This window comes from Oreochromis niloticus, linkage group LG9 (assembly GCF_001858045.2).
Source record: "Oreochromis niloticus isolate F11D_XX linkage group LG9, O_niloticus_UMD_NMBU, whole genome shotgun sequence".
NCBI lineage: Eukaryota > Metazoa > Chordata > Actinopteri > Cichliformes > Cichlidae > Oreochromis > Oreochromis niloticus.
In genome coordinates this window covers 6,064,690-6,079,792 of record NC_031974.2, presented here as the reverse complement: position 1 = coordinate 6,079,792, position 15,103 = coordinate 6,064,690, and the positions used below count along the sequence as shown (strand labels likewise).

Genomic DNA, 15,103 nt, shown 5'->3' with positions numbered 1-15,103 from the left:
AATATGCTACATTTGTTACAGGTATCATTATTGCTAAAGGAGGCCGAGGAGTAACTAAACATCTGACACAATGAGCAAGAAAGTGCAGGAGGGACAGGTGAAGTAGCCATGGTGCTAACGAGTCGGCTACGAGCTAAGCTAAGCTACCGAAACAGTACAGAGACAGTGAGTGAATACTTTGGCTATAAATTAGGTAGTGAGCACACAGAAAGGGTGCTTCAGATGAAGCACGTGAAGATTATACTATGAAAAAGAGATGTATCAAAAGATTTAAATTAAATTGCTAAGCAGAAAAGCTACTCAGAAACACCACTGTGTTTGAACAGGAACAGGAAGTGATACTCTACCACAAGACCTCTGAGCATACATTGGATTACATCATGGAGAAGTTCACTCAGAATAACACCTCTGAGCGAAAGTTGGATCACATCTTGAAGCAGCTCACTGCGGTCGTGAGGTCTCAGAATCGGCTCTTTGAGCACAAGAATGACAAGACCACGGAGCGTAAGTTTGATAACATCATGGAGAAGCTCACAGCTCTCCAACGCTAGATTGAGAGACCAGTGTCGGTCGCCATCCAGCCGGCCGAGTTCTTCTCGGTTCACTGCATGGACAGGACACGGGACTCGGGGAAGTCAAGGGGAGGCGGCGTGTGTTTTAATGGTGAACAACAATTGGTGCAACAGTGCAAACGTTGTTCCTCTCACACGCTCCTGCACACCAAATTTGGAACTACTGTCCATCATGTGTCGTCCTTTTTATCTACCTCGAGAGTTTACATCGGTCATTATAAGTGCCGTTTATATTCCACCACAAGCGGACACGGTCACTGCCTTATGCGAGCTGCATGAGGCACTCACACAGCACCAGACACAGCACCGGGACGCCGCGCTTATTGTGACGGGGGACTTTAATAGTGCCAACCTCAAACGCGCAGCGCCGAGCTTTCATCAACATATCACCTGCCCCACCAGAGGTGAAAGGACACTGGACCACTGCTACACTACGGTCAAGGACGGCTACAAGGCACAATCTCGCCCTCCGTTTGGCAAATCCGATCACGCCGCCATCTTCCTCATGCCAAAATACAAACACAGGCTGAAAAAGGAAGTTCCGGTTCAGAGGAAGGTGGCGCGCTGGACGGACCAATCGGTGGCCGCGTTATAGGACGCACTCAACGACGCAGACTGGGAGATGTTCAGAAACAGCTCCGATGATGACGTCAGCGTGTTTACGGAAGCGGTGGTGGGATTCATCAGGAAACTAACGGCTGCCATGACAAAGACTATCACAACGTTTCCCAACCAGAAGCTGTGGGTGGATAAAACCATCCGCGACGCTCTGAGATCCCGCACCGCTGCCTACAACACAGGACCCGCGACGGGGGACATGGACCTGTACAAAGCCGCATCATATGACGCGCGGAAGGCGGTGAAAGAGGCGAAGCAGCGCTACGGGAGGAAACTAGAGTCACAACTCCAACAGAGTGACTCTAGGAGCCTGTGGTGGGGACTAAGGACAATAACGGATTATAAAGCACCAACAACCGGTATGACGAATGCGGACGTGACTCTGGCAGACGAGCTGAACACTTTCTATGCTTCGAGGCTGCAGCTAAGGACTCCGACGATGCTAGTGCTAGCGGCGCAAACGGCTGCAGACAGGAAGATACCGCCAACACCGGAAACGTGCTCGTCATCTCTGAGCATGACGTGAGGAGAGCCTTCAAGAGAGTGAACACCAGGAAAGCAGCAGGACCAGACGGCATCTCAGGTCGTATCCTCAGAGACTGCACATACCAGCTTGCTCCTGTGTTCACTGAGATATTCAACATCTCTTTATCTCAGTCGGTGATCCCCACATGCTTCAAGGAGTCCATCATTGTTCCTGTCTCGAAGAAACCCCACCCTGCTTCTCTCAATGACTATCGCCCTGTAGCCCTCACCTCAGTAGTGATGAAGTGCTTTGAACGCCTGGTCAGAGACTTCATCATTTCTTCACTACCAGACACACTGGACCCACTACAGTTCGCTTACCGTCCAAATCGTTCCACAGACGATGCCGTCTCTCATCTCCTCCACACATCACTCACACACATGGACACTAGAAGGGGGAATTATGTTAAAATGCTCTTCATCGACTACAGCTCTGCATTTAATACCATAATTCCCTCCACACTCACCACCAAACTGGAGCACCTGGGACTCAGCTCATCTATGCGTCAGTGGATCTCCAACTTCCTAACTGGCAGACCACAGGCAGTAAGGATGGGCGGACATGTCTCAGCCTCCATCACTCTCAGCACTGGAGCCCCCCAGGGGTGTGTTCTGAGCCCCCTGCTGTACTCTTTGTACACATATGACTGTGTGGCCACTACCAGCTCCACCACCATCATCAAGTTTGCTGACGACACCGTCGTGGTGGGCCTGATCTCTGACAACAACAAGACGGCCTACCTGAAGGAGATTAGGAATCTGGAGACCTGGTGCCAGAGGAACAACCTCCTTCTAAACGTCAGTAAAACAAAGGAGTTGATAGTGGACTTCAGCACTAAGCAGGAGAGGAACTACCAGACCCCCGTCATCAACGAGTGCCCAGTGGAGAGAGTGGACAGCTTCAAATACCTCGGACTTCACATCACGCAGGACCTGTCATGGTCCTGTCACATCAACACCGTGGTGAAAAAGGCCCGACAGCGTCTCTACCACCTCAGACGCTTGAGAGACTTCCAACTGCCCTCCAAGGTGCTCAGGAACTTTTACTCGTGCACCATAGAGAGCATCCTGACGGGAAACATCTTAACCTGGTTCGGGAACAGCACCATGCAGGACAGACGAGCTCTACAGAGGGTTGTGCGATCAGCTGAGCGCACCATCCGCTCCGAGCTCCCTGACTTGCACTCAATCTACAGCAGGCGGTGCTGGACCAAGGCCAGGAAGATCGTGAAGGACCTCAGCCATCCCAACAACGGACTGTTCTCTCTGTTGAGGTCAGGAAAGCGATTCCGCTCCCTGAAGACCAACACAGAGAGACTGAGGAGGAGCTTCTTCCCGCAGGCGATACGGTCTCTCAATCACACCACCACATAGTACTGACCCACACATATGGTTCTTACACACACACTGGACATTCTGGACTTTGTTTACACTAATTTGATTAGATGTGTGGTCATCTAATCACTTCATCACTTCATCACTAAATCACTTTAAGCATATTTGCACTGCACAAGACACTTACAATGTGGATTACACAACCCTGGACATTATATTTCTTCATTTCCATTTAATACTTGTACAGCTGCTGTTATTGTGTATATATATATTTATATTTCTTCATACATTCCTATATATTTCTATACTGTGTATTGTGTATTTTGTTGTACAGTTATTTCATTTTAAACTTTAATTTTTATATTTTATTTTGTTTTATTCCTTCCTAGTTAAATTTACCCATTTTAATTTTCATATTTATTTCCTATCTTATTCATAGCCTTTTCTTTTTTCTTTAGGTCACGAGCAGTTGTGTAAGCATTTCACTGCATATCGTACTGTGTATGACTGTGTATGTGACAAATAGAATTTGAATTTGAAACACGGGCGGGTCTGGGCCCGCACTGGAGAGACGGCGCAGTGGCAAGATGGCTGCTGTGTTTGCCTAGGATTACTCCTCATCCCCTACCCACCCCTGTTGCTGGTCACGTGCTCCATAACGTTGTACTGTGGACATTTATGTGCTTCCTGTGCAGAGTTTTTTTGTTTCCTGTTCTCATGCTGTCCTCCTATAGCCCAGCATTAGTAGAGGTCTCTTTTTTTCCTCTTGTACTTTCCCATTGTAGTGTACATTTCAGTGGTTTTTCTGTAATGCAACCGTTCTCTGACTTGTATCCCCATGTGATGTCTGTGTTGTGTGTGTAAGGTCGGGGGGCGGGATCATTCCACTGCAGGGCAACCTGCCACTGCATGTGACGAATAAAAATTGAACTTGAAGTGGGATTCAGCAGGTGGGAACCCTAAAATCAGCTGTAGTGGCTCAGCGTGGGGAAAAGAATCACAGCCCCTCCCATGATTTAAATGCACTTTAGAACAGCACACAGAAACACTACATATGAGTAGGTGGAGAGAGGTATGGGGACTTCACACCCCTGTTCTCTGTTCGCCATCAGTGGCCAGGAGGAGGAGTTGCCCATCTAGTCGGGATCTGGGATGCTCGGCCTCTCTGCTGTTGCAGGACTGGGGACAGTCTGCTTGTCTCCACCCCAGGGCAAAGGGCAGCATCTCCTGGGTCTGGGAGCAGATTGCCCCTCTGTGGGTGATGGCACCTGGATCCGGGATACAGAGTGGGGGAGTGTTAGTGTGTGCACAGTGTTTGTGTTTGTCTCCACGTTGGGCGAGTGCTCAGTATTTTTATGTGTGTGCATGAAGGTAGGAATGCATGATTGTGCCTGTCGGGTCTTAACTCCACCTCTCTGGGAACATCTCAGACCCCCCAGTTGTGGTGGTCTAGGCGCTTAGCTGTGTACTGGCTCACTCCTGGTGGCTGCTTGGTGGTGCCTGGCACCCGTGGCTCGGTCGGGCCCCTTCCAAACATTTTCTTTGGCCTTCCGACAATAAATCTTATTGTTACGGTGCCAAACTGGACAGGCAAGAAAATAAATAAATACTGGGACTCCGAGGCGGTGGGTTACGACACCAACTGTCTGCCATCTATAATCACATCCTGGGCCTTTTGACCTCAGGAAATCACATGATAGGGGGGAGTTAAGTTTCATAATAGGTTCACTTGAAACCTTGGCTGACTGTGACCCACACCTGTTTTTACACCATGGCTGGTGTGATTAGGTAGAGGATCAATAGGGGGTCCATGACCCTTTTGGGGGACACTCCCATTAAGTTTAAAATCCGGGACTCTCCACCATTTGACCCTAGAACTGAAGAAGATTCCGGGATGAGAAGTGAAACGTCTTCAAGCAAGCTTGAACATTGACAGGGGATTTCTAAGAATCGCCCCACAGTTCTTCAGCTGAGACACCTGAGTTAGAAAACACAAACACTGCAGTTGTCTTTACTCGCGAGGGCAGTCATAGAGCGCTCGTACTCGCAAGAGACACTCACAGACTGGCGCTCTATCACTGTCTGCGTTCTTTATTTATACAAGCTTGTTACATGTGTGTACAAAGATAACAAAGTTATTCCAAGAACTCAGAGCTGAGGTTCCCCTTTTCTAAGTCTGTATGTTCTTAGAAAAGAGGAAGCTGTTAGTTGGTAAATAAGTTTATCATCACAAAAGTTATTAGGTAAAAAGTCACGTAGACATGTGGTTTGCTTAGTGATCCATAAAAAGAGCACATTTCATGTAGCTGATCACACTATGTACAATTTTCCTTTGACAAACATGTATGCCTTCCAAGCTCCTTAGAGTATGATGACCTAATAACTAAGAACCTGTTAACTATTACAATGGATCTTTTGTCATTGAATAAACTAATATCAGGAACGGGAAATATAAAAAAAAAGCATAGACCTGTAAACATTATTTACTATTATGAGTGTGTTAGCATGTTAGCATTAATATTTGTGTACAAGTAGGCAGGTGGGGCATGATTTTAGTGTTTGAACAGTCATCCAACCTGGTCTTAATTATTTTTAACACCAGGTTGGATGTAATGTGTTACTACCACCAGCAGGTGGGGATAAGAGACCTTTAAGGTGTTTGGTGCCACACTCCACCTTCAGTTTTAAAACTAGTGTTAATGGAGGGAGTTCAGTTTGTTCCACGACTGCATTTCACTCACCGCCTCTGTTTGTATCTCTGTCACTGCAGGACCAACATGGAGCGAGAAGTCAGCGCTCTCAGGAGGCCGACAAACCTCAGAGAAGAAGGAGAGAGAAAACATACACCTGTGACGAGTGTGGGAAGGATTTTACTATGAAGTATAAACTAGAACGTCACCAGGTCATCCACAGTGGAGAGAAACCGTTCAGTTGTGATGAGTGTGGAAAGACTTTTTCCTGGAAGGGTGCCTTAAAAACACACCAACTCGTCCACAGTGGAGTTAAAGCGTACAGCTGTGATCAGTGTGGCAGAGCTTTTTCTCGCAAGAACAGCTTACGGCGGCATCTAGTTAGTCACTCTGGTATTAAGGCATACAGCTGTGAGATTTGTGGAAAAACCTTCAGCCGGCTATTCAGCCGAACCATACACCTACGCATTCACACCAGACATGTTGTGTACTGGTGTGATCAGTGTGGCAAACATTTTATAACAGACACACATTTACAAGACCACATGTTTACCCACACTGAGGAGAGACCTTATAAATGTGATCTGTGTGAGAAGACGTTTAAAGCTCCACGTTACCTGAGACGACACCAAGAGATCCACACCAGAAAGAGACTCTCCAAGTGCAGTTACTGTGAGGTATGTATTTTTATTTGTATCTTGTCATTTTAGCCTGACTGTTTGGAACAACTCTGCTCATTAAACTGTGTTAGCATGTTAGCAGTTCTACTGCATGGAAAAGCAGCTCTGAGTGATTATTCAGATTTTCATTTCAGTTATGATTTTTGTTTACACGATCATGAAAAACTAAAAGTGCTGAAAATAGATATGATGGTGTTATTTAATGTTCAGGTAGTTTGGTGCCTTATCATGGTATTAGGGCAGGGCAATATGGCCCAAAAATATTTTTCACGATATATATTTGAAAATTTGCAATAACAGCATAACTGACGATATAATTGACATGAGACAAAATACTTTACAACTCCACAACATTATTAGTGAAAAAAAAAACACATTTAGTTTGTATATAAAAATTTTACAGTGCAAATGCAAATTCCTTGCTAACATTTTAACCAAATGGCATTTCTAGTGGAAATTGGCTGACATATCCTCAGCATAACCATGTATAATATCCACAAAACTTAAAAAAAGGTGCTTTGTATCATAAAACTGAAGTGTGCCGTATTCTCTGGACCATAAGGTGCATTAAGCGAAACAAAACAGTCAGATAAGTCAAGCTTTACTCGACTCATTCTTCTTGCTTCCTCCACTTCCGTACCATTGATTCATTAATGTTGAATTCTCTCGCAGCTGCTCTATTCCCATGTTCAAATGCGTGACTGACAGCCCTGAGTTTGAAATCAGTTTCATAAGCATGTCTCTTAACAGGTGCCATTTTGGGGTCCTTATACACATGCAATACGGCAATATTATGTTAAAGCACAGTACGTATTACTCTGCAAGGCTCCTGACCAATGTTCCCTCTAAGCTGTGCGTGCGCAATTGCGCACTGTTGGCACGGTCTCTGCGCAGAAAAAATCTGTGTTGCGCACACACAAAAAAATCTAACCTGAAATGAAATTAAAGTAAATACGTTAACAATTCTGTTTTGCAGTGTTAGTCAGTAAGTGACTGGCTGCTCCCATTTGGGATTAGAACGATGCCACCTTATCCCATAGTCCAGCCAATCACACGATTCACATTCATATATATACACAGCTAATCAACGTCGTTGACAGGCTATGACAGCGTCCTTATGTGCCGACACCGGTGTTTTAGCTATCAAAGCGGCGTGGCTGATGTGGAGTTAAGCCACATTAATGACAACGTGTACAACCACTGGAGATGTGAGCAGGACAGACGGAGCAATTGACGGAAAAAGTGTGGACTTTACACCAGTTTTTAAATTGTGTTGATAGGCCACGTAAAACCAGAGTTGTGATCAAAAAACATGCAATGTTTGGTTTTCTTCCTGAATACTGTCGTTGTTTATATTTACTGCGGTGAGAAACAGTAAAAACAGCGTTTTATAAGGAAAACCCTCGAAAGTACTCTCCGCCTGTGAGCAAAGACGAAACCAAAACACCCCCCCCCACCCCACCCCTTCCCATTGGTCGAAAAATGTACCATGTCGACCAATCAAAACATGGCATGTAGTTGTTAAGAAATGGGAGGAAGTTTTAGGAGTGGCGGTGGTGTTTTGAGATGTGAGAGATTTGCAACGTTTAGTGCAAATCTTGTGTAGTTCGTGTGTAGGCTAGTAATTAATTTTGTTGTGTGTCAGAACAATGAGGTGACTGCTAAATGTTACAGGTGTTACAGGAGTGATACATCGTACGGGTACAGGTGCCACGACCAAGGGGGGGTCGTACCCCGTACATATGGAATATGTTATGGTGTGGAGAGAGAGTCTCGATATGCTAGAGAACTGTTGTCAGGCCTCCAGGTATCAGGCTGTTGTTCTCCTTTATCTCATAGTGGACAGAAATTATTTTTTGGAGTGGCACAAATAATTTGTGTGGCATCAGATTTGATGCAGAACAGCTGATTGTTCTGTAAATATTTTGTAATGTTTGATTAAAAAAATGCCTTGGCAGCATTTTAGGTAAACAGCTGCAAAAAACTTTGTTTGCAAAACTCACTAACATTTTTGAAGAAGTAACTATATAATTAATTGTCCAGCATTGGTCTTTATATACTGTATGTTGCAGACAGAGAGTTACAGACTCTCTCCCAGACCACAGACTCATAATACAAGTCAGAGCTTTATGAAAAAAAAGAAAAAAAAGAAAGAAAGTTGTGTTTTCAAAATTGGAGTTCAAGTTATTTTTACTTCCAATAGTGTTAACATACTACACAGGTCATGAACAAGATTTATTTAAATTTTCATTGTAAGTGGGCTAAAGCAGTTCATTAAAAATAGTCTACCATAAATGTAAATGCTGTGATTTGATTATTTTAATAAACCATGTAACTTGGATGGATTAAATGCTGGCGTGACCACAGTGCACACGTCTGCTGTTGCTCACAGTAGTCCAAGGGATCGCTCAGGGAGTTTGTGTGTTCGCTCAGACACGTGAAAAATTAGAGGGAACATTGCTCCTGACCACAGTAGCCGTAGTGCTCCAACAATCCATCAAGGGTGTTGAAGGACTGACTTACACTGTCTTTGTGTCTTTGTTTAGAAGCAGAGCGGCACAGATGGATCCAGTTCTCAACCCTGTCGTCACTGTGGTGGTGGGAAAGAGTTTCTCTGTGACCTTTGTGGGAAAACTTTCATTCTTCAGCGAAGCCTAATACTACATCAACGTAGACACACTGGAGAAAAACTGAACTACTGCAAAGAATGTGGGAGAGGCTTCCCCAAACCAAGTGACTTAAAACAACATGAACTCATTCACAGTGGGGTTAAAAAGCACCTCTGTGATCAGTGTGGGTCATCCTTCAATAGTGCCAGTACCCTTAAAACACACAAACGAGTCCACACAGGAGAGAAACCATACAAGTGCAAACACTGTGACAGAAGCTTCTCATGTTCATCTGCTTGTAACAAGCATGAACGTACACACATTGAAGGAAACTACAGCTGTGACCAGTGTGACAAGAACTTCAGGAATCTCAGTTCATACTCCCAACACAAACGATCCCACGTTACTAATAAACTGTTTCACTGTTACCAATGTGCTAAAACATTCACTTCATTGTCTGCTCTGTACAAACATCAACGTGATCACTCAGGGCTGAAATCACTCCCATCACTGGATCACAGTGAATCTGCAGAGACAGAAAGATCCTCTGGTTTCAGTGTCAGACTCAAAACCCTTGAGATCAGGCTCCACAGAGTTCAGAGTGAATCTCCTGTAAAGATCTGATCAGGTAACTTTGAATGAAAATGTTCTGCTACTTAAATTTTAAGCTTTCTACACTGTTATGCTTCAGTGTTCGTGGCGAATGTTTTGCTTTGTTCCAGCAGTTGGATGAACAAATCTGTTGTCATGTTATCAAGTTTTTATTGCATGTGTTTTAAAACATGTTCTGCAGATGTTTTCTTGTTCAGGTTGTGCTCTGAAATTCTGGAACGATAAAATAAAAATTTAAAATGTTAAATAAACTGTTTGAGCCGTGATTGCACTTCCTGTATTTCAGAGTGAAGACTGAATTGAGAAATGAAAACATATTTACAGTGAGATGAACTATTTTCACTAGCACAGATGGAGGTTTATTAGAGGAGATTTGGCTGTTCTCTCCTCACACTGAACAGGGTTTCTGCAGCTCATAAAAATCTGACCTGAAAGTTATCATAAATAAGATCTTTAAAATCATCACTTTTTTATTTAGTTTTAGACTACAGAACAAAGAAAAAAGGTAATGCGCATACACACCCAGCACACTGAGCAAACAAAATTTCAGTTAGTCACTTAATTAACAGCTATACACTGTTGGAGTCAAATTGTTAAATGTTGCCATTATTGTACTTAAACTTGTAAGTCTTGGTTCAAACTATGTGATCAAAGACATTCCTTTGTTTCTGACCCCCTCCCCAGCCTGTTGAATGGTGTGGGGGAGGCTGTAGTGTTTTTTTTACAGGCACATCCTGTGTGAAGGTTCTTTTTTTCTTGTTTAGTAAACTTCTTGTTTTCATGACCTCACCTGTGTTTGTGTACGGTGAGACCGTTAGAGGAGTTAAGTCATATAAAGGGTGGGGGAGATGACCCTTTTGTGAGCAGGAGGTCACACACACACACACACACACACTGCCTTATCTTTTATAACCATAGGAGGGTTTTTTTGTTTGTTTGTTTGTTAGTTTTTTGTTTTGTTTTTTAACAATGGGTGTTTGTGTGAACTGTGTGTCACACAAATAAAAGGCTGCAGGGGAAGCTGGTTCTTCGGACTCGTTTGACACAGAGGGCAGAGGACTGCTGCCGTCCGGCTCCCTTTGCTAGCAAGTAAAATCAATCGATCGCTGTTTATCTTGCTTCATTAACAGGAATAAGTCTGAACTAGCGGGCCTGTGAAAGCGCAGACCCAACCACACACACGTCCCATCTATGCCTCTGCATTGAACCATATCCTCTCTCAGATCGCATGGCAAGTAGTCCACCAGAAGTCACCATATGTCCATGAAATTATGGTCACTGTCTGTTTAAATTTGCACTGAGCCATTCAGAGGGCAGAATGATAAAATGTCTTTGCAACACTAAGTTACAGTAGGGGGGCTGCTCCTTAATCCAGTTCAATAACATCTCCTAACATTAAACATAAGCTTATTTAATAACGTGGATCTCTTTTTGTCCAGATTTTTATTCAGAGGCAGCAACTGTGGTAAGAATTGATCCAGATCTTTACAGATCTTATAATTTTGTATCGAGTTCATTTCCTTGTTTACCAACATTGGGAAGGTTACTTTTAAAATGTATTCCACTACAGATTACAGACTACATGCCCCAAAATGTATTTTGTAACGTATTCCGTTGCGTTACTCAATGAGAGTAACATATTCTGAATACTTTGGATTACTTAATATATTATCATGCTTTTTACAACCACATGAATGCACTATTGCTGTGTGATTTATTACTATTACTGAGAGCTTACTCGCCATACCAATACCAACTAGATTTTTCAATCTTAATATAAAATGAATAACAGTAGCATGGCTTGGGTAAGGCTGCACTTTTTGCAGTGATCTCATATAGAAAACTATTTCTGTATGTTATATTTTGTTTTATGTTTTCTTTTTGTCTGCTTTCAGAACTGCACATGATTATTTGCAGCTAGCAGGTTGTTAATGCTATCTATCAAATCAAACAGTCTATGAACTAACCGAGAGCTTCCCAAAGTGTGGGGCCCACCCCCTAGTGGGGGCGCGGTATGAAAAGGAAAAACAAAACACTTGGACACTGCTAGCATAATGGACAGGTTTTTGACGGGGCGCCCACACAAATGCAAAGCAGCAGATGAAGCATCGCTGAATATGTTTTCAAACTAACTTCATTCCAAGCCAAAGACAGGAAAATATGGTGAAGCATATCTTCCCTTTGGCTTCACCTGCACAAGTGCCAAGGTAGGTCTCCCCCTGCAGAATTGCTTTTCCCTGCGGCTCTCCAAATCACGGGCAAACAGTATCCCACATTCTTGATTTTTAGTTCACAAACACTTCTTGCAATGACTAACTACTCCTGACATTTTGGACATGTTAGCTCTTTCTACAGTAATGTTACAGTGGGATACAAATAATATCAGACTGATCCTGCCACGATTTGTTCCCCCGGTTCAAATCACAGACAAACAGTATCCCACAGTTGTTTATGTTTTTAAACCCATTTTGCACAGAAAAGCATTTTTTGAGAAATGTATTGATAGCAATGTTGAATATTATTACACAGGAAAAAAAACAACTATATGTAAAATAATCACACCGTGACGCCTCTGACTTGTAAATGGAGGGACAGTAACTGCGTGTGTATGTAAGCGTGTAAAACCTGCAGATAGTCAGATTAACAGTATTTTGTCTCTATCTGCCATTCTGCAATTCATCTCATGTAAACAATAATGTGGCGCACAGCGTGACATGAAAAAATGCACATACCTTTGTCGTTGCGTGACGAACTCTGTATTCCTCGTCCACACATAAACGCAACAAAGGAGTTTTAAAAACCCTCCGTTTTCTGTGATTCAAAACGCTCTTTATATCTGGATGAAAGGCCCAAACGCATAGAAACAGCTGCGTTAGTGAGTTAGTAGTGTATTTTATTGCTACCTGTAATTTATTGCAGATTACTTTTATTTGTTGAGGTGTGAAATAAACCACAATGGAGTTTGGAAAAAATATGGGTGTGTGTGGTTCAGTGGCGGTCCTAGCCTGTTTGGCGCCACGGGCGAACACTCCCTCACTCTAGTGGTGTATCCAGTATGCACGTGCGATACTGCATATATTGGTATCGATCCAATACCAAGTTAATACGGGCCAGTATCGGTAATACCAATACCGATACCAATACTGTTCAATAAATAAGGTGGATGTGTCATTGAATTGCTAAATCGCAATTAATTTTCATGACCTTAAGTGTTTTTTGTGATGTTTCCTTTTTTATTATTAATTAGTTAAAACCCAGGAGATAATTAGAAGAAATAATTTATTTATAATTAAATTAAATTAAAAAATGCTTTATTATTGTGGCAGGTCGTGGTCTGCGATGCCGCTGCAGGTGAGATGGACTCACCTTCACGGCATCTACAATCATACCTTGCCAGCTTAAAACTTGCGCTCTGCTTGTGCTGTTGTTGTTTTTGGTGTTGATGTGTACAGCTGGCAGAAGGAGAGTTGCAGCCGTTGAATGTACTGTGTCATTACTGTAAGGGTGGACAGCGTGCGGCAGCTGGAGGCTGGCGTGCCAGCGGGACCTGCCAAGCTGGAGACGGAGGACGGAGGTCGAGGTGTGTGGGGGTCCTGCCACGCCCGAGGGTGGCGTGCTGTCCGCTTCGGCCTCCTCCGGTTGGACACTTCCCCGTCGCTGGGCCGGGGCATGGGGCGCTGATGTTCCGGGCCGATTCCCTCGCCTGCTCGCGGACTGGGGAGTAGGTTCGGCAGGATGGCTCCCTGGCCGGAAGCGGGCGATGGGGGTATGTGGCGGGGCATGTTCTGCGATGCCACTGCAGGTTTAGTGGTGGTGATGTGTACGGCTGCCAGCGGGAGAGCTGCAGCTGTTGAATCAAGGGTGTAGATTTGGCATGGACGGAAGGGACACCCCCACCAATATCCAGCGATTATTGAATTGTCCCCACCAGTAATTTGATCTCTTCGAGTAAAGAAAAACAAAACCTATAAAAAGAAAAAAAAACGATCTGTCAACGTCTCATTCAGTTAAATTACGTTCTCTACTGGAGTCCTATCTCATGTGACAAATATGGCCAATGTGATTGTCTGTGCCTTTCAGGGAGCTCTGTTTAGTTTTAGCAGCGGCAAGCCTGCGCTGCAATGACCTGCAGGGAGGAGAGGAGGATGGCAGCAAAAAGAACCTGGATATAAGAAAGTATTTTTTCAAAGAAACCTGTAAGTCACTTAAAGTCAAGTTCACTCATAAAATCTGACCATCATGTAACAAGTGTCACCTGGCAGTTGTTGCTCTCTGCCAGATGATTGGCTGAAGAGCTGTGAAAAGGTAGTGGGTGTGTGGGGTGAAGTCAGAGCTCTTCTGTGGAAAAAACCAGAGGCAATTAATTCACTCGGGTGCGAGTGGGTATACTCTCGGTAAGAGACTTTTGCCATTTTTGTTTGGATCATTTGCTATTGTATGTGCCTGTTTTTAATGTGTCGTTGGACTTTTTTAGTGTGACCATGAATTTTAATGGAAGAATTGATCAAGCCCTAGATCAACTGCGCTCAGGGAAACTGATCAATATTGTAGGTATATTGAGTGTTTGTTTTTAGCTTCATGATTTTGAATGGTTTCATAAAATTGGTATTTTATTGGGTAATATTTTAATCGATAATGTTGTTTGTTTTTCAGCTGTGCTGTCTCTGCTGTCCTTTTTTCGTTCTTTTGATTGATTTGTAATTTTGTTTTGGTTAGTCCGTCCAGCCGTAAAGGCGGTTATTGATCGAGAGTGAGTTGTGTAAGGGCGGACTAACCTTCCTTTTTTGCTTTTTGTTTAATTGTTTGTGCCACTTCCCTTTATCTCCCAGATTGTAGGCCATGCATAGCGCTGATTCCCAGCTGCGCTGAGACCCGAATTGTTTGCAGTGCGTGCCACGATTGCAGTGTCGCTAAGCGGGGTGTGACGGGTTGCAGTGTTGTTATTTTCGCACAGTTTGTGTGGTAAGTCTCATGTGCAGCTGGGATATCAGCAGGATGTGTTGTAAGTCCTGTCTGGAAATAACGGGGAATTTGTATGTTTAATTAATGTAATAAATAAATAAATGATCAATTTATTTCTTTGCCCCGTTTACTCATACCTTGTCCTCGGTTACAATCATAATAACGTTACAGCAGGGGTCCCCAATCCCAGTCCACGAGGGCCGGTGTCCTGCAGGTTTTAGATGTGTCCTTGATCCATCACAGCTGATTTAAATAGATAAATTACCTTCTCAACATGTCTTGAAGTTCTCCAGAGGCCTGGTAATGAACTAATCATGTGATTCAGGTGTGCTGACCGAGGGTGAGATCTAAAACCTGCAGGGACACCGGCCCTCGTGGACTGGGATTGGGGACCCCTGCGTTACAGGCTATGCAAGGCAATACATGCCAACCCTCCCGTTTTTTCTCGCACAATCCCGAATTTCAGTGCCCCTCTTATTACTCTTTCTGGGTTGCAAAAT

The 15,103-nt window shown here is 43.8% G+C and overlaps 1 long non-coding RNA gene across 1 annotated transcript; it reads left to right on the top strand.

Annotated features, from left to right (window-relative positions):
* Positions 1–13,941: 13,941 nt before the first annotated feature.
* Positions 13,942–14,664, top strand: LOC106096619 (uncharacterized). Its single transcript, XR_001223000.3, has 3 exons — positions 13,942–14,035; positions 14,116–14,188; positions 14,295–14,664. It is a non-coding gene; the product is annotated as an uncharacterized LOC106096619 (long non-coding RNA).
* The last annotated feature ends 439 nt before the right edge of the window (positions 14,665–15,103 follow it).